We start from the raw sequence: 13,255 nt of genomic DNA, 5'->3' as shown, positions 1-13,255 counted from the left end.
GATGTATGTGAGAAGTTAACAGTACTGAAGTCTTCCGGTTTATCTTTTCAGCCACAAGATTTCTTTGTATGTGTTTGATTTTTACTACCCACATTCTCGTATAATTGACCTTAGCACAGAGGAGACTTCTGGAAGAGACGTTGTAAATGAAACACATACATAGACATTCCAACTTCAACAAATGTCGATCAAACAGAAGATATCTGGTGGAAATAATAAGTAAATGTACAAGATGCCAAAGCACTTTTGGTGTTAATGGATAAATAGAAGTGTGTGTGTGTAGATCATTAGGTCTCATTTGGAGAAAATACATGGTTTAAATATGTAAGTGATGCTGAGAGGTGGAGAACTCACTACAAGTTAAGGTGTCTGCTATTATAATTTAAGCGAATGTCTGGGAAAGCGAAGTGCAAAGGTGGAGGAAGCAAAAGAACTGACAGGATATAGGTGAACAGATGAAGTATCCGTTTATAGAGATGCACATGACCAGTCTTGCATCTAGCTTCAGTCGAGTTCAAAAGAATGGCTTTACAAAGAAGAAGAAGAAGAAGATGATGATGATGATGAAGGGGCACAGAGTGCAACACCCATCCCCATCTTGTAGTCTCAAGTTCAAATATTTTACTATGTCTTGAGAATGACCTTCGACAAACTAATCTATCAGATTAATATATTTTTATCAAATTCTTAATCCACCCACCAACCTGGTTAATAACAGATCAAAACTGTGTGAGTTGAAAATTCCCAGTGACCTTGACGTTTGACATTTTCCTGTGATTTTCATCTTTAACAGCGTGCTTTGTTTGCCGATTTAATTTGAACATTTCCACAAACTTCAGTTTACACTTAATAAAAAAGTTACAATTACCTTTCCATGTGACCTTGGCCTTGCCCTATGTACCCCCTGCACAATATGTCTACCCCCGATGTATATATGTTCCCCCCCAATGCATACATGCCCCCACTAAATTTGCTAGGTCAGCATGCTCTCCCACGCCTGAAGACGGCGTTATTGCATCAGTTGATAGCAGACATCCTAGCCGGGCAGACTGTTTTACTGTGAGCTTGTAATATACTCCTTATCTAGCTGTTTGTACACGGAGTTTCTATCACCAAAGTATTGCAAGTTACATTTGGTAGCAGCGGTGTTTCGAACCATCACATTCTGACCGCCTCCTTGGATTTTTAGTGATACAACAAGATACACGACGTCTCGCATCTGCCAGCCTCGCCCCTTCCTCCGTGCCTCTATACCTTGGCTGTGCTTTTCGAGTGTACCATTTTTCTCGCCAGTGCTCACCTCTTAAACAACGGCACCCATACGCCTTCTTCCTGACCGCAAGTGTCACCGTCGCTGACCTACGCACCTGTTGCACCTGTTCCCAGCACCTGTTCCGGACTCATCATAGCTCCTGCCCCCACGGTGCCACTTATCACTGTCTGCCCGCTGTCTGCCCACCACCATTCTCTGCATTTGCAATTCACCAGCTCTACACCTGCCTTGCGCCGACATCTGCCTCCCTACCCACCACCGGCTTCCGCCGTCGCCCGCATCTGGTCTGCATTATGGAGCCTCCTAAGACCGCCACTCCCTGCCGGTGATTCATCGCGGCGTCTCCTCTCCTCTCCGCCCAGCTGTCTCTACCCCGCAGCCCAGCCCCGCCCAGCCCCGCCCCGTCGCCCCGCCCCGCCCCGCCCCGCCCCAGCCCAGCTACGCCCAGCCCCCCTGCACGTCATACCTCTCGACACTCCCGTTTCTACTGTGTAACTATAGTATATCTTTCCTTTCTATAGAGATTATCCTCGATTTTCTCTACAGATTGGTTATTGTAAATATTCCATCTCATTTCCATTGCCCCGTTTTCATCTTCACCTACGTTATTTATTATCCATCTCATCCTTCGCATTTTATTTAAACCATCCATGCCCGCACCTTCATTCATTTTCACACCTAGTGTATTCCATTCTCTCATTATTATTTATACATTTCCACCTACGTATCCATCTTCATCCTTTCATCTTCCATTGCCGCATTAAATGTCATACTTTCCACGTCAACCGCTTACCACCAGCCCTCTCGACCCGGAAACATCACCTGCTCATACCCCGTCTGCCGACTCTAACACAATCACTCATTTACGAAGTGGCAAAGAGTACCACCGCCCTGCACCTGCGACTCCCGTTTCACTTCCCGCAGAATCACTTACTACCCGTCCTACCCTCGTAAATCCAGATACCTCCTCCTCTACTCCTGCCTCTACACTCCCTTCTTCTTCCTCTACTCCTTCCCCTGTCGTTCCCTCTCCTGCCTCCCTTCATACCCCGTCTTGCTCGCCATTAACTGCCACTACCTTCTCTCTCTCCCACACCTCTCCTCCCGCCACTTCTGCACTTCCAGCCATGGCCAACACTCCACAGTCTATCTATCTCGACGATGCCAATCGTCCCAAATTTACCGGCCAGGACCCAACTTGGTCTGTCTTAGATTTCCTCAGAGAAGTTGAAACCGAAATAAATAATAGACAAATTACCGAGGAATCGCTCAAAGTAGCTTACCTCCTCGGTCGCTTGCATCACGGTAAATCAGACATCGGATCCGCGATCCGTGCAGGACATTTCGATAGCATTCGTACCTTTGCTGATTTTCGTACGGAACTCATCAGCCTTTGTTCCCAGGATTCAAATTCCGCGTCTCTCATGGGATTCATTAATCTCCTAAACCAACTAGATGAGGACTTGCGCGTCCCAGCGCAATATGCCACGCTCCACGAAGCTGCCGCCGCCATGAACGCAACTAGTAGCGAGATGCTGCAATTACTGGTAGGCACGAAATGGTTAGAAGACAAGAATGGCGTTCCAATGCTTTCACTCACCAACTTTGCTGACTTAATTGGTTACCTGAGATTCCTTCACTGGCTTACTCCTAAACAGCGAGAGCTAGCCTTGGAAATCGGTTTCAATCCAGGAGATAAAATTATTCAGGTCACTAAAGCCATTCATGAAAGAACAGGTTCGAACTACACGCGTCAGGGCACCACCCAACCCTTGGCCTCCTCAGTCTGTCACACCTCCACTACCCCAGACCAATCTCGCTCCCGTCCCACCACACGCGGCAGACCTGCCACACATCGCTCTCCTACAGCAGGCCGTGATCAATCTAGCGCCCGACGGGACAGACGATCTTCGATTCTTTGCTGGTACTGTGGTCATCCTGGACATCGAGCATCCAGTTGCGACCATACATACAGACGTCCTCACTCCCAAACCAGACAGCGTACGCCTTCCCGCTCACGTCGTCCACACTGCAAATACCACAAATCAAGCACGACTCACACCACTGAGGAATGTCGTTACCTCAACCGCCCACAGTCGGGGGAAGTGCCGCGCCCGTATCGGACCAATATCACGTAGAACCAGAAACCCAACTCCCCATCCACCATGTAGGTCCCATAACATCCTCGGGTTTAGTCATTCTCGGAAGCAGTCATGACATACCAACGTCATTCTTCTTGGACACAGGATCTATAGTAAATCTCATCTCCGAAAATTCCTTACAAATTATTCATTGCCATCACAGCCACGTCAGTTTCCTAGAACCACCAGACATTCGCCTATGTGATGTTAATGGCTCAGAGTTTAAGGTTAAGGGAAGAGTCACCCTTGAAGTCAAACTCCACAGAGCTTTGCCCCCTATCCTCATTGAATTTCATGTCACTAATGACTTGCAGTATCCCGCAGATGCCCTTACTGGTTTCTCCACCATGGCACAACATTCCATTGCATTATTACCTGCTTGTGGTAGTATAGACATTTCTGGAATCCCGGTTTACACTATGGAATGTCCCCGTCCTGTTCTTACGATCAAATCAGTCCTTCAATTACCTCTGTCCCTATCACTACCAAAAAGTCCAACCCAGCCCAAACCACCACTATCATCATCTGAGAATACAGAGATCATTCCTTTACTGACTGCAAGCAAGGACATAAATTCCTCAATGTCCCCTGATACATCATCTCAGCCCTCGAACATGGCTCTTACATCCTCTCCCGACAACACTATCGCTGACTCAGACATGTCTCAGTTACCTACCTCACACAGTCTGAATGATCTTCTCCAACACGCAGAGACGAAACGTGCAGTAACGAATACGTGCACAATTTTGTTACCGCATGAGTTCACCAAAGTCTCTGTTTGTGTTGCCGGTGCGAAAGAAGGAGTGGATGTACTAACCCTACCTGAGACGTGTTGTGTGAATGGCTTGACTTATGAGTCAGCGTGGTGTACAGTCTTAGAGGACAGTTTATGCTACCTGTACTTGCTCAATGTCACAAATGCTCCACTAAAACTTAAAAGTGGTGTAAAGATTGGAGACTTCCTAGTATACCCAGCGGCCGTAAAGGTGTGCCAGGATTCCTCAATTCCTACTATTCAGACTGATGATACGCCAATCGGTGTATGTACTATTAACTCTACGGGATCTGCGCCGACGCATTCACCCGATATGCTCTCACATCTCACTTGCACAGATTTCCCAGAACATACGCCTCAACTCCTCGGCCTTCTGACCTCGTACAGAAACGTGGTTGCCTTACCCGGTGAACCGATGGGTAGAACAGACCTTGTCAAACATACGATTGAACTACTCCCAGGAACTCAGCCGATTTACATACCAGCATATCGATTGCCTCACAGCCAGAGAAAGCAAACAGATCAAATGGTACAGAACATGTTAGATCAGGACATTATTGAACCCTCCGTCAGTCCATGGAATAGCCCACTTTTCTTAGTACCAAAGAAGGACGGCAACCTTAGACCAGTGGTCGACTATCGTAAGGTCAATTCTGTCACCGTTCCAGACCGTTTCCTGTTACCTGTCCTCACTGATTTGCTAGAATCCCTTGGTGAAAATAACGTAGTCTTTTCATCTTTAGACCTCCTCAGCGGGTACTGGCAGGTCGAAATGGAAGAGTCCTCTTGCCCAGTTACAGCCTTTAGCACCCCTTCTGGACATTTTCAGTTTGAGACTCCCTTTTGGTCTGAGAAATGCTCCTTCCGTGTTCATGCGACTTATCCATTCAGTCTTCAGCGGTATGATGGGACACTCTCTTTTTGCTTACCTAGATGATATCATTGTTGTGAGTAAATCCATCCCTGATCATTTTACCAAACTCCAGCAAGTCTTTGAACGCCTCCAGCTCGCAGGCCTGAAAATCAATCTCAGTAAATGTGACTTCCTGCGAAAGAAAATCAAATTCCTAGGTCATGTCGTAGATGCACAAGGCATTCATACTAATGAGGATAAAACTAAGGTGATCATTAACTTCCCAGAACCTACCACTACCGACGCTGTACGAAGTTTCCTGGGCCTCAGTGGCTATTATCGTCGCTTTATCCGCTATTACGCGAAGATCGCCGCACCTCTGACCCACTTACTCAAGCAGAATGTGCCCTTTGTTTGGACTAACGACCAGTCACAGGCTTTCCAAAAGCTAAAGACAGCTCTTGTAAATGCCCCTATTCTAGCGTTCCCTGATTTTGCCACACCATTCCTTCTCTGCACAGACGCCTCAGGCACTGGACTTGGTGCCGTTTTGATGCAACTCGATGAAGCATCAAGGAAGCGCGTAATAGCGTATGCTAGTCGCACCCTTACAACCGCTGAACGTAACTACAGTGTCACAGATCTCGAAGCACTAGCGGTAATCTGGTCCTTGAAACATTTCAGAGATATCGTCTATGGTTATCCAGTGCATATCCAAACAGACCACCTTCCACTATGTGATTTGTTCAAAAATCGCAACCTAACAGGTAGGTTAGCTAGATGGTCTGTCATCATCCAGGACTTTAATCCCACTTTTCAATATGTACCAGGCAAGTTGAATGTAGTCGCAGACGCACTCTCACGTCACGTAGCAGCAGCTATAACATCACTGCAGCCTGAAGTAACTGAAAACACTACACTAACGTCAGACGTTGTTCGAAACTTTCAACGCCAAGACCCCATGTGGTCCAAAGTCATTTATTTCCTAGAATCTGGTGATGCCTTGACCTTACCTACTCTGCCAGTATCACTAGATGAGTTCATGCTAGATGATGATCTCTTGTACAGGAAAACACTGCTAACAGGCAAAGATATGCCCAATCGCGAAGTACGCCAACTTGTTGTCCCCACTGCCTTGATACCAAAGGTTCTTCATATTGTTCATAATACCCCTCAAGCTTCCCATCCAGGTAAAGACCGATGCTTGCGCCAAGCATGTCTCAAATACTGTTGGCCAACCATGCGCCGCGATATCAATGCCTACTGTGACTCTTGCCTCTCATGCCACCGCCACAAAGGATCAACCGGCTTACCAGCACCTCTCTTACAATACCCAATCCCGTCACGACCATGGGAAACTGTCTCAATCGATCTCTTAAAACTACCTCCCACAGAATCTGGCGCTGAGTACTTGTTCGTAGCGGTCGACCACTTCTCCCGCTATTGTGTCCTCGTCCCCCTCTCCGACAAGACCGCGAAGAGCGTTGCCCGTGCCTTTGTAGATCACGTAATTTGCCCATTCAGTACCCCTCATACCATTCTTACTGACAACGGTACAGAATTCAACAATAGCCTTCTCGATGAGATCTGTTGCCACTTTCACATCAGTAAGTGCAATGTCGTGCCTAACCATCTGGCTTCCAATGGCCTTGTAGAACGCCACAACCGTAAAACCTTAGAGTGCCTCAGACATCTCGGCTCCCATAGTTCGTCCTGGGATGACTGGATTCCCCAAGTGGCATCCTCCATCAATAGCTCCATCAATGCATCCATTGCTGAATCTCCCTTCTTCGTCCTCTTTGGTTTTGACAAGGACCTCCCATACTCTCTCTTATCCTCAAAGCCAGAACCCATCTACAACATGGATGATTATGTTAAACTAAAATTGGCCAACTTCTAGACAGTCCACCAGTATGTCCAATCCACTTTGGCTTCCTCTCAGGAGGACATGCTGCAGCGCCAACATAAGTCCGCCTCTCCTATCACTATCAGTGTAGGCGATCTTGTCTTTGCTCATTCCCATACGCGTTCCTCTAAGTTGGATGACAAATTTACATGGCCCTACCGCGTCCTCACTCAACAAGGCAACAAATTTCACCTCCAGGACCTGTCCACTAAGGACACCAGATGGGTCCACGTCGATGACTTAAAGCGAGCACCCCGTGGCCTCGTGTTGGAAGAGTCACTTACACAACCTCCTGCCCCCTCTTCCTCTCCTCCCATCCCTCAGTCTACTTTGTCTCCACCTATCCCTCAGTCTCCTTCCTCTCCATCTCCACCTGCTCATTCATCAATCAATCAATATCGGTCCAAACTGCGCTCTGCCCATCAACCTCTTCACGACCTCCCCCATTAACTCTACCCTGATTTTCTAGGTACGATGTTAGCGATCTCCCTGCTGGCAGTGCTGACCCTCCTGGGGTCTGGGTCAGGTCAGGACGATGGTGGAGTACGTCCCGGGGCCTTGGTCGGCTCGGGAGGCGAGGTAATGCTTATCGACGACATTGCCTCTTTGCGCTACGATCTTGCGCCCCTGGCCGACGTAGCCATTGCCCTACCTGCCTACACGCACCAGCTCCATGGAATCAGGAACCATCTCACGGCCCTCATGGGGACACACAACCCAAATGAGTATCTCTATAACCTTTTCCTCCCACTCTCCTGGCAATTGCAATACATAAGTACCAGATTCACTGAGCTCATTGACACATTTTCTTCTACCTCAAACTCAACATGGATAATCTCCAACTGGCCGTTGACTCTCTCCTGTCTCAAGTCTCTACCTTGGTTCGTATCCTGGTCGATGCTATCAATGGACGTGTCACTGCCGACTTAGTACCTGTCTCAGCTCTCCGTTCTGTCCTGGAATGGGCTCACTCCACCTTCGGTCTCTCCCCAGTCCTCCCTTACTCCTCCCTTGAATATTATTATCCTGTTCTCGAAGCCACTCTTCTCACTACATACGTCGTCGTCCATATTCCTCTCCGTTCTGCCATAACCTTTAACCTTTTCCACATCATTCCCTTCCCTTTCCGCCTCAACAACTCCTTGTTACAGGTATTTGTTCCTTCAGAATATTTCCTACTCTCCCATGATCATCTTTCCGTTGCCTTCCTTTCTTCCACAGACCTCCAGCAATGTTCCTCCCTTACTCCGACCTCTCGTCTTTGTGCTGCCCACCTTTTCGCTATCTTCCCTAGCAGTGCTACACCCTGTGAGTCTGCTTTAGTTCGCAACCATTCCATCTACTCGGCCTGTTCTTTTGTCCCAGCTCCTGACCTCCTGGTCCACCATGCTCACCTCAACCATGTCCAGTACTTCTTCTTTGCTGTTCCCATCTCTGTCACAATCATGTGTCCTGGTTCTTCCGTTCACTCCGTCCCCGCTAGTGGTCTCTACAAAGCACCAGACTATTGTACCGTCAAATCAGGGTCCGTCATCACTTATGCCACTCGCTATCACCAAGCTGTTCGTAAACACTCCTATGACATCTTTCAACCAATCGACATGCCTTCAACCCTACCATCTGCCAACATTACCATCACCTCCCCTCACTTGCGCATGCTCACCTTCCTCAATGACAGTGATTTCATTATGGATCAATTTTCTCTGGCCTTCAGCCGTTCATGGGTTTATCCGGCAGTTGTGTTTCCCCCTGTGGTTATCGCTTTCATAGGTTTTCTACTCATCATCTGTGCAGTGCATTGTTGTGTCAGAAAAATGGAACGTCGACTCCAGGAAATCAGAGTCGCTACCGGCATAGTACGCCCTACCCACGACGTAGAAACTCCCCGTACTTAGTGCCCTCACATTCCGTGACTACCATTGCCATCTACCATTTAACCAAACTGTGAACAGCACTCTGCCTACTAGAAAATGATGGTATTTCTTTCCTGCATTACTCAGTGACAGTGTGTCCTACAGAAAATCCACAAAAAAAAAAAAAAAAAAATGAAGGAAGAACAACAATAGAACTCTCATATCTACTCCTTGTTTATCATGTATCAAACTATTATTGTGTAATTCCCATTATGTTCATATATCCCTTCGACCCTTACTGGATTTGTACCTATTATTCCTTGTATATCTTATATGTATATATCCTTCTAATTCCCTCCCCTCAACATGGCCATGTCTCCCCTACTGCCCCTGTATCATACTTATCCCTTGTACAAACCTCCCCGGTCCTACCTTACTACTATAATCACCCACCATTTACCTCCTGGTGTCAGGAGACACCATCTCAGCTACCCGGGGGAGTAGTGTACCCCCTCCACAATATGTCTACCCCCGATGTATATATGTTCCCCCTCAATGCATACATGCCCCCACTAAATTTGCTGGGTCACCATGCTCTCCCACGCCTGAAGACGGCGTTATTGCATCAGTTGATAGCAGACATCCTAGCCGGGCAGACTGTTTTACTGTGAGCTTGTAATAAACTCCTTATCTAGCTGTTTGTACACGGAGTTTCTATCACCAAAGTATTGCAAGTTACACCTATTCGTCTAAAAAAAAAAGAAAAAGAAAAAAAAAAGACAGGTATCATTCGCACCTAGCAAAAACTGGCTTGTTTTCTTCACATTCAGGAACAACGGCTCGAACTTTGACCTTGCCATGTGACCTTGATCTTTGATCATTCTAATGAATACATATCTTCATCCTTGTCTGACCTTTAATCCTTCTACTAAGTTTACTTCAAATTAGATCAAGACTTCAAGGTGACCTTGTCCTGTGGCCTGAGCATCTGACCTTTTCCTGTGACCTTGAGCTTTGACTGATGGTTCCCCAAAAGATATTCCTGTTAGTCTTGCTTCTGATCCCAAAACGAGCTTTGGTCTAAATCGGATACAAACTGTGGGAGTTGGTTTTGTCCTGTGAGCCTGGCCTGTGACTTATTGTTCTAAAAAAACAATTGGTTTACTCCTTGGCTCACCCTCAACACATCCACCAAGTTCAGTTAAAATTGGATGAAACTGTTTTGTTTAAAAATTCACCAACGGATCAAACCTTGACACTGACCTGTGACCTTGACCCTTATCTGAATATTCAAAAACACGAATCACGTCGTTTATCATACCCTCAAACATTCTGCCAAGTTTGGTCAAAACTGAATAAAAACGATAAAAGTTGAATTTGTTAGGTCAACATTTGGCCTAGCCTCATCACCTCTACTTCTGATGTACTGTACTAAGAAACAAAAGCATTCCTTACTGGCTGTTCCACCACCTTTCCCCCAAGTTTGGTTAAAATCGGGTACAAACTATTTCAGTTATTTGTCTCACACACACACACACACACACACACACGTGCACGCGCCGCTAAAACATAACATAGGCTCGCATCTCGAACGCAGGTGTAGCAGAAAAACCTATAGCTTGATCTTTGTATCTGGCATTTTGCTACTGTAATCCCTCTTGAGTGTTTCGCTTATGCCAACAGGTAGAAAGTGGGGGCTCCCGTCATGCACTCACTTGTTGCAGTGCTGCCTACTTCTTCCTGCGTGCGCCATCTTGGGATACACACGCATTAAAGCAGCGCTCCGCATATCCAAGTGTTTCAACAACAAGCTTGAGTGAAGATTGGTGTGAAAGTGAATTAGATCAGTGTATAAGAGTCGTAGACATATTTCCCCCGTGTAAAGTATTTAAATAGATTTCATGTAAAAGTTTTAGAGCGGGTTAAAGGCGTACAGCGTTCGCGTGTTCCTTTGTTTACATATATACCCACCCTCCACTTCGTATTCCTGCCCTTTCCCGCCGTTATTTCTGGTCTCAGACATATTATAGTTTATTATAGTTTATTTTCCCGCAGATCAAGGTCAGTTAGAACGATATCTAACAAACAGATTATCTTTTCTCACTAGTAAATGGTGTAGTGAACCGAAAGTGTATTTACCTACCAGCTCTCTTTGTTTTTGTTCCCACTATCATCCTTGTACGTCTTACTTTAAAGTCTAACGTAACAAATACTAAGTTGCTTGCTAGTTTAGTGCAAGTGAATAGCATTGTCTTCTGTATAGAGTAACAACTGTGTGATTGATGTTACACCAGTGAAATAGTTTTTGCACTACAAACCGTTGTCCACTGAGTGAAGCTAGGTGTTTATTTTGATTTCTCCCCAACATTCCATTGTTATTTTCTTTTTTCATTTTTCTCCCAGTGAATCAGTTTATGGTGTACTTCCACAATACATGATAAGCTAGATCATATCATAGCAAGTAGATTTTCTTTACATTTTACACAGTTCATGGTAAGTTAGGTTGTACCATAGGAAGCAAATTTTCTACTCTTTTTACACTGGTAAAAGAATTCATGTAGGTTGGCTTGTGCTATAGCAGGTGGATTTTCTATTCTTTTTATACTGTTAAAGGAAGATAGTATATGCAGCGGCCTGGGACTCTACTACACCTGGACTGAGTTCAAGCCTTCATTGCCAACGGCCATACCACGTTGAGTACACCGCTTCCCGTTCGATCAGCGAAGTTAAGCAACGTTGGGTCTGGTTAGTACTTGGATGGGTGACCGCCTGGGAACACCAGATGCTGTTGGCATCCCTACGTCAAGTGGGGTTGGTGGAGGATTAGTGCCCCTCCCTGTAAAACAATTAACTCTAAGCCCTTGGCCACCCTGTCTGGGATACATGGCGTCTGGCAATGAATGAATGAATGAATCTCCCTAGAAATTCAATATTTCATTTATAGAGTAATTTGTCCATTTTTAACAACATCCCTTAACCAGTTGTATATTATTTTTATTTTCAGTTGTTCACTGAGAGAAGCTAGGTTTTTATTTTGATTTTTTCCCCAACATTCCATTGTTATTTTTTTTTTTTTTTTCCTTTTTCTCCAGTGAATCAGTGTATGGTGTATTTCCACAATTCATGGTAAGCTAGATCATACCATAGCAAGTAGATTCCCTTTTCATTTTACACAGTTCATGGTAAGGTAGGTTGTACCATAGCAAGCAGATTTTCTGTTCTTTTTAAACTGGTAAAAGAATTCATGTAGGTTGGATTGTGCCACAGCAGGTAGATTTTCTATTCTTTTTATACTGGTAAAGGAAGATAATATATAAAAAGTAAGTGAATCTCCCTAGAAATTCAATATCTCATATATAGAGTAAATTGACCATTTGTAACAACATCCATTACCCAGTTGTATATTATTTTTTATTTGTGTGGGATTGTGGAAATATTGCTGCAAAATGCCATCTAACCTGAAGGTCTGCCAGGAGTGTACTGGTCGCTTTGCGGCTCAGTATTTTTCAAATTACTTTTCGACGCCTGTGTGCAAACTATGCATCTTGAGAAAATATCTAGAAAATGGTTTAGCTGAATCGCAGAGAAATTACAGGGAACTCAAGGCGGAGTTTGAGACACTGAAAGAGTTTGTAGTGGCAAATGTAGGAGTCAGCAACAGCACTTGAGAAGGAAGAAGCGTACAAACTGAGCTCGTACAAGCCCCCGCCCATCAGGCAGTCACAAATAATAGTGTATCAGTATCTTCCTCACCCAGCGATTCAGTACATTCCTCACCAAGCGAAGTCCCCTTTACTATGGTAAGAAATGGCGCAAAACCCGGAAAAGATACGAGGAAGCATCTTCCCATAACTACGTATAATCGCTACCAGATCCTTGCCGAAGCTGTTAATGAGACAGAAGAAACAAGGCTTATTGGGGACTCTATTGTACGCAGTCAGCTGGAGGAATTTTGTGGACGCGCCCCCATCAGCAGAAAGAGGTACTGTTTTCCAGGAGGTGGACTATGTGATATCACAGAAGCCTGCGATGAGGTCACAAAAGATGCAAATGATCAAACTCTATATGTTATCCATGTTGGTACAAATGATCTGAAGCGCAATAGATCAGAGGAATTGCTAGCAAAGTATCATGAAATGATCAAACGATTCAAAACTAAGTCCACTAATGTGATAATATCTGGTATACTCCCAAGGATCAAGGCAGAAAATAGTTTCTATGATAAGGCCTTCAGCACAAATAACCGGCTCAAATCTCTCTGCACGCAAGAGGGAGTCGACTTTGTCAATCTGTGGGACCAGTTTTATGAGCAACATACTCTATTCCAGAAAGATGGTCTCCATTTGAACTCAGTAGGAGCGGCATGGCTAGGTAGACTTCTACACGATAAAGTCGCCCTCTTCAGATCAAAGAACGCGGCACGTCCAGGAACAGTAACCTTAACGTAAATACCC

At 45.4% G+C, this 13,255-nt stretch overlaps 1 non-coding gene across 1 annotated transcript; it reads left to right on the top strand.

Annotated features, from left to right (window-relative positions):
* Positions 1-11,476: 11,476 nt before the first annotated feature.
* Positions 11,477-11,595, top strand: LOC145391085 (5S ribosomal RNA). Its single transcript, XR_013895776.1, has one exon. It is a non-coding gene; the product is annotated as a 5S ribosomal RNA (ribosomal RNA).
* The last annotated feature ends 1,660 nt before the right edge of the window (positions 11,596-13,255 follow it).

The sequence above is a fragment of the Coenobita brevimanus genome, chromosome 16 (genome assembly GCF_032717465.1).
Source record: "Coenobita brevimanus isolate Jiangsu-jjx chromosome 16, ASM3271746v2, whole genome shotgun sequence".
Taxonomy (NCBI): Eukaryota; Metazoa; Arthropoda; class Malacostraca; order Decapoda; family Coenobitidae; genus Coenobita; species Coenobita brevimanus.
The sequence above is the reverse complement of the archived record's forward strand: the minus strand, read 5'-3'. Positions and strand labels throughout refer to the sequence as shown.